Source organism: Hippocampus comes, unplaced genomic scaffold, assembly GCF_001891065.2.
Source record: "Hippocampus comes isolate QL1 unplaced genomic scaffold, H_comes_QL1_v1.1 scaffold248, whole genome shotgun sequence".
NCBI lineage: Eukaryota > Metazoa > Chordata > Actinopteri > Syngnathiformes > Syngnathidae > Hippocampus > Hippocampus comes.
Window position 1 is genome coordinate 1,084,780 of NW_017806277.1, and position 7,412 is coordinate 1,092,191.

A 7,412-nucleotide genomic window follows, 5' to 3' on the forward strand; every position below is an offset into this window, starting at 1 on the left:
GGGAGAGAGAGAGAGAGAGAGAGAGAGAGAGAGAGAGAGAGAGAGAGAGAGAGAGACGTTCAACGATCACTAAGCCTGTGTTAAGTGTGTGCTGCAAAATTTCGTAACACTTCCGTTTTCAAAATAAACTATCTCTGTTAAATTAATCTTTGGACAGCCTTTATACTGAAACCATTGTCGACAGCACGTTGTGACGATATGCGGATCGGTAAATGAATGAATGTTTATAATGAGTGTGCCAGGTGTTAGTGCTTGAATGATATTCCAATACAGCAAATACTGTATCCAGATGTTGCATTGCTGCACTTTACAAAGAATGTACAGCACTTGATAGGGCTTCACTTACAAATTGTTTATGGTACAAGTTGCTAACTTAATATGATAACTGGAGGAGTGTGTATTTGGTGAATCGCAAATATTACACTCAACCAGCATTGCATACAGTTTCTCTTTTTCCAGTACAACAAAGAAGGTTGGATACAAAAGGTTTCCATGGGACACTTGAACAATGTACAACTGTAGCACTTTTAGGTTTGCACTTACAATTTATGTTAATGTTACAAGTTCTTCACACTTTGTCCCATTTTTGCTGAATAATGAAGAACTGAATAAATTAATGGATTTGATAGTGGGAGTAAACCAACGGTGTTTTCTACGGAAGAGGATTCGGGCATGTGAAGAAGAAAAAAACACGTTTGGCAAGATTCTCACTTTAAAGTCAGAATTCTGAGATTAAAGTGAGAATCTTGCCAACCTTGTTTTTTTTTTTTCTTCATTGGCCCTAATCCTCTTCCATAGTTTTCCACCTGACCATCTATCATGGGAAAAAGTGTGGGCTGAAAAGAAGAGATTCAAATTGGGCTGCGCTCTGCTTGACATGAATTCCCAGGTGAGGCCCCTACCCCGAGCCAGAGCCAATGAAAAATATGAGCAGACCTGTGGTCGCAGAAGTGGTCAGATTGCTTTTATTTCATTTTTCAAAGGTTACCCAGTTGCCTTGGCAACAGAGGTGACGCTAATGCAGGAGGATTGCTCAATTATGAAAGGTGAATCAGGGTTATTTTTGTGAATAGATCCAAGGAAACAGGGTTCAGTCTGTTTGTAGCTCATATTAAATTTGTTTTGATACTATAAATGGCAATTGGACCTCCAAAGAAACTGTCAAATATTTTAACTAATGTATTTGTTGGATATTATTTGAAACCCTTTTTCATATATGTGTTTGCCTTGGTTTCTATCATATGTTGATTTCGTGTCTCGTCCTTGCACGAATGGCTCTAAATTGTTGGTTGTCACCTGACCTGATTATTTATTATATTATATTATATTATATTATATTATATTATATTATATTATATTATATTATAATTTAGCTTTCTGTGTACAAATTCTAGTTGTAACCAGGAGGACTATACGTTTATATTTTTGCTCAAGGTCTCATCCAAACAACAATAGGAAGCTTTAGGGCAGCGTAGTCAAATTAATTGTTTGTGTTACGGAACAACCAGACATCACAAGATTAAAGAGACAGCATATCCTGGGAGCTAATTACCAGGGACATAAAAAAATGATTACTAGAACTGTTTTCACTAGTTGGTCACTCCTACAGTCTGAAAAGACGAAGGGTAATAATTATTATGTAAAGGTATTTGAAACAGGGCGACACGGTGGACTACTGGTTAGCATGTCCGCCTCACAGTGCAGAGGTGCAGGGTTCGATTCTGGCTCTGGGCCTCCCTGTGTGGAGTTTGCATATTCTCCCCGTGCCTGCGTGGGTTTTCTCCAGGTACTCTGGTTTCCTCTCACATTCCAAAAACATGCATGGCAGGTTAATGGGAAGACTCTAAATTTAGTTTCTCGATGTGAGTGTGCGCAAATGGTTGTTCGTCTAGGTGTCCCTGCGATTGGCTGGCAACCAGTTCAGGCCTGAAGACAGTTGGGAGGGGCTCCAGCACCCCCTGCGACCCTGGTGAGGATTAGAAAATGGATGGATGGATGGATGGTATTTGAAACAGATCTATCATCGCAACGTTTTCGAAAATTACTGTTGGATGTTGTGAATGCGTGTCCCTTCCTTCCCACAACAGTGGTGCCCAACCTTTTTTTGACTCAAGATCTACTTTTCAAACAGTCAACCTCCCATGATCGACCCGTTATTTCGCCAAAACGGACAGACATGCACGCGCAAGCATTTTTGTCCAACTTTTTAAATCCTGTTTTGATCAGAGCACGTATTGTTGTGTGCGTTGTGTGCACTAATTTGGTTAAGTGTAGTTGTTTGAAATATTTGTGCAATACTATTAAATAGACTTTTTTCAGAGTGACTGAAAAAAATAGTTGGTTGATAAAAGTATCGTGTTTGATTTGTTGGCTGTAGTTTTGATTAAAAATGATGAATAACATGAATATGTGTGCTGATCTGTTTGTCAGTGTTGAAAAGTGAGTTGTACATCTCGGTTTGGTTTGCGAAGAGGGTCCTGTATTTGATGTTTGGCCTCCTGGGCCTATGAGTAGATAATGGCGGCCTTGGGGAGGGAGGGTGTCTCCATATAACAGAGGAAAAAGAGGCAAGCTCGTTTCATTTTCTCTAATCAAAAAATACATGAAATGTTTTTTTGTGTGTATGACAAATGGGCCTTGCTGGCTTGATACAGTGACATAACAGTGCCCCTGACATTATGTTGCACAGGTAAGAGTTAAATACAATAAACAGGAACTATAAGGTTCAGTATACACTATACAAACATGCAACATTTGATTATTGATTGTTCACAAAATCGTCATTGAAAAAAATATATCTTCAAAACTGACTGTTTTAAATTATTCAATTTAAATTGTAATATTAAGTTTGGACAGAGTCATAACATAATCTCAACTGATCAATAGTCCTCTTCATATTTGATTTCTTTTCATCAGAAGATGAATCACTATGCCACAGAAGGCGCAGGATTGCTGTTTTTTTTTTTTTTGATGAGACCCAACAAGCGCAAGTAATATAAATAACATGAATGCATCTAAGGGTTACTTTGAAGTCATTTTAAATTGAAAACTGATTCAGAATCGAGTTTCTGCCTCCCACCCATACTTAAGTATAGCATGTTGATACTAATCAGTTTTCTACTGGTAAAAATCCTTTATCAGTAACATGATCAGTATCTTCAAATAATGTACAGGACTATTGTTAATTGTTAATGTAACAAATAATGGTAACTTGCGCTAAATTGTTTTTTTCAGAAGTGTGCATCAACCGTGAACCTTTTGCATTAGAATTAGCCCTTCCTTTCAAAAAATATAGTTAATGTATGAATGGAAAAGATTGATTTCCGTAGGTATGATGGTATTATTTGGTCATGTTTCTGAGACTGTGAACATTGAGAACAACATTTTTATTCTGTCTATGTTTCACACATACTGCATGTTGACAGTACAAAGCTATCTACCTACCTATGTTGGGTAGTGGAACGTGTAGTAATAGTGACAACTCCAACTACTTCCAGCCAGGAAGTCACACAACCTGACTGCGTCGTCTGTCAATGTGGAGCAAGTAAGAACTTTATTACAAAGCAACAAAGATCAAAGAAACACTGACACGTGACAAACATGCATGCAACACAGTGGACACTGTGTAACGAATTGAGAGCAAATATCTTAATACCCTCATTTATATTGACGACATAAAACACATTTGGAACAGCTTTTCATTGTAACATTGTGCATATGAAATAATGTTCCTCCAAACGTGAACTTTGTAAACGTATAAAGGGAACTTAAATCTTGTCGCCGGTTTTGTTGAAACTTTTGCCACCATGTGGTCTGTTGGCAGTACTGCAGTATTAGACTGCGGTCAATTGAATTTTTGATGATTTTTAAAAAAAAATTATTCAGGTGTAAAGGTAAAAATTGCAGATTTTAGAAGCATTTTACTTTAAAATGCAACATCAGATCCGAGTGAAAGTACTCTGGTTGGATACCTGGTGTGGCTTAGTGTGCCCTAGTCCTCGTCTGGTTGTGGGATAATGAAAATAGATTTTTAAATTAATTAAATAATTAGATGAAACCCCACAGGAAGGCCGGAGCAGGAATCGAACGCTGCACTTCTGCATTGTGAGGCCTACGTGTCACCTATAATTCATAATTACTTAATTTATTTGAGGGACACCAACAGTGTGCAAACTATGACACCTCTCCAAAACTGTGAATACAGTACACAGCATCAACCTTGAATCAGCTGTGCTATCTTTGAGAACATATTACATACTCATACCTGTTGGCAGAAAGCTCAATTTAGGCTCTCTGACATGGATGTAACCTTCCTACTGTGCCGTATGTTCTTGAACATGTCCCAAAATGTCAATAGACAAAGATATTTTAATGTGATTTATACAATAATAAAGTAAAATTTGCAATATTCATTTTTTTGTTTATTGATTTATTATATCGCAAATGTCTCATTGAAACTGAAAAATTACTTTGGCTCCATAATAAAAAAAGACGCCCCCCCCCCCCAAAAAGGTAATTAAAAGTCATTTAATAAAAGTACACGTAATATTTTATGTTGTTCCTATAAAAAACACCTCAGTCTATCATGAAAGATTTTCATCAAAAACATGTAATAACTTTTATATTCTGGGAACATCAAAGTCACCTATAGCCAAGAATGACCCTTACCTGGCAGTGGGACAAAATGATAACAATTCAATACTTACTTACCTTCGACAAGTCATCTTTGGTAATACTGGACTGTTTAGAAAGTCGTTTCTCTACCCATGGAGGATTTTCTGGGCCCAGTTCCTTTTTCGATGATAGCTCTTGTCTACCACTCTGTGGTCGTACGAGTATACTACAACCTCCACGGTGAGGAAACAAAATTCACTTGACCAGCTTGAATTGATGGAGGTCTTTTCGCACCCTCCCTGACAAGTTCTCTCCGTCGAATTCTTCTCAATGTCACCATTTTCTTCGCTTGACGATGGGCGCCCTGAGTTACACGCCTTGGAAAATATTGTGTAGCTTTCTCCTCATACATTTAATTTCAATAATGTAATTTGATGCAATGTTCGGAATAATCCCAACTACAGTAGCTAGACTTTTTGTGATTAATCAAGTTCACCGTAATGGCAGGTGTGTATTGACTACTATTTACCATGAATTTGAAATTTGGTCAATAACCTAAAAAAAATCATGATACGTAAATATTCATAGCCTTTGCGCAATGCTTTGGTGATGCCCCCCTTGGGAGATATTACAGACTCAAGTCTTTTCAGTAGGATGCCACAAGCCTGGCACACCGACCTTTGACAGTTTTACTCACTCCTCTGTGCAGCACCTCCAAAGCACCACCAGGTTGGGTCGGCAACATCGATGCACAACCACTTTCCGATCGCTGCAGAAAATTGAATTCAAGTCTGTGCTCCGGCTAGGCCACCAAAGAACAGTTCCAAGTTGTCCTGAAGCCGCTCCTTTTATATCTTATAGGTGCTTTGACAAGCCTCCCCAGTTCACAAATGTTTATTGAGTGTTGTTAAAAGAAAAGGTGATGAAACACAGTCGAAAACATGACCCTGTCCGAGATTTTTTTGGAACAAGTTGCAGCCATAAAATTCTAATCGAATGATCATTTGGTAAAAACGATAAAGTCTATCAGTTGTATAATTAAATCTCTTGTCTTTGTAGTGTATTCAATTAAAGGGACGGTGTGTTGACTTTTCAATTCCTTGGATTACTCCTTTCAAAAACATGAAAAACAATGTTAAATCACATCAACGTAATTTCATTTCATGTAATTGTAGGTGAAGTAAGCGCTAATTGTATGACGTAACGCACCTCCCCTACAGGAAGCCGCCATTGTTTCGCCCCCGTCCTTCAGCCATGGATACCCGAAGGAGACAAACTTACCGACAGTAGTACCTCAACATCATCCCTATAACAGCATGTGTAACACTTGAGAGGAATACTAGAAGTCGTTTGTGATGACATTTGGATTCCACCTCTGCTGAAATAAATTGTTAGATAATTTGCGAAGTACGGTCTCTCTGAGGCACCGTAGTTCACCACTAGAACTGTACACACTGTGCCCTTAAAAACAGGTTGAACATGATTTACAAATCATTGAACTGTATTCTGTTTTTTATTTATGTTTAACACAACGTGCCAACTTCATTGGAATTGGGTTTCTACGACAGGTGGACTCATTTTCCAATGTACTGAATACCCACTGTAGGTACAGACGCCAATCAAGGCTACTGTTTTCACAATTATGCACATTGTATGGCAAATGAATGTCAGTGCCTCATTTATTGTTTTTAACAATGACAGTGACCTCCACACGACAACAATAAAGAACAAGGCATTAGCCAGAAAATTAAAAACATTGTTGACTGGTACTGAAGACCAAAACAGTTAAACAGTTTTCAAAAGCTGGAGTGTATATATACTGAATATATATTTATTTCTATAAATTAATTTCAATATCAGGTAGATTTCATATTTATACTGTATATACAGTAAATTTATTTGTACGCAGATAAAGCAAAGAGAATAAACCTTTATTTTTTCCAACTTTCTTTGAATCTGCTCTGCACAGACTTGCTGGCACATTGCACATAAATTCAGAAATTATTTTTGCAAGGGCTATATGGCCTAAGGTTGAATTTTCAGGTTTTGTAGTCACCCACTGAAAACAGATTAGACAATTCTATCTGGGTTATACTTTGCAGTGATTCTGGCTTACATTGCATGACATCCATTCATTTTTTTTCGTGCCTATTCCTATCAGGGTCATTGAGGAGCTGAATGGGAAGCGGGGTCCAAACTAGCCCATGCATTGATCTCCAACCACAGGTCCACGGGCCAGTATGGTACTATGCCGTACTGATATTTTTAATTCAAAAACTTTTTTTTTTTGGGGGGGGTGGATTAGTGGTTGATTAGAACCCCGCAACCCCTAACCCAACTGCAAACCCCCACCCAACCCCGTCGGCCTTCAAGGGATGGTTGCAAAGTCTGTGAAATATTAGTTGGTATTAGTTGGCTCATGAACTAGTGCGTGGCGTAAAATATGTTGGAAACCACCGCCCTAGACCCCAACCTTTTTGTTTTTTTTCTTACTGACGAATAGCCAATGGCCTAGACTATTCACCAGTCACTCTCACAGCGAACAAATTAACCACTGTTCACACACAAGTAAATATATTCAATTCACCAAGCTTGCATGTTTTTTTTGAATGTGGGAGGATACCGGACTACCACAAGAATACTATGCAACCATAAGAAGAATCCCGCACTAACTCCACACAGATTGGCCGTAGCCAAGATTTGAACCTGGAACATCTGAGACATATAGCACTACATTGTATACATCTTAGTACAATGCAGTGCAGAACATTACCATTTTTTATATATATATATATATA

At 38.1% G+C, this 7,412-nt stretch overlaps 1 protein-coding gene across 1 annotated transcript in view; it reads right to left on the reverse strand.

Moving 5' to 3' along the window:
• Window positions 1–3,462, reverse strand: part of esama (endothelial cell adhesion molecule a) — a 79,426-nt gene extending 75,964 nt beyond the window's left edge. Inside the window, exon 1 of the mRNA XM_019857735.1 lies at window positions 3,445–3,462. The gene's annotated coding sequence lies outside the window, so the exon portion shown is untranslated. The remainder of the gene's footprint in view (window positions 1–3,444) is intronic.
• Between the last annotated feature and the right edge of the window lie 3,950 nt (window positions 3,463–7,412).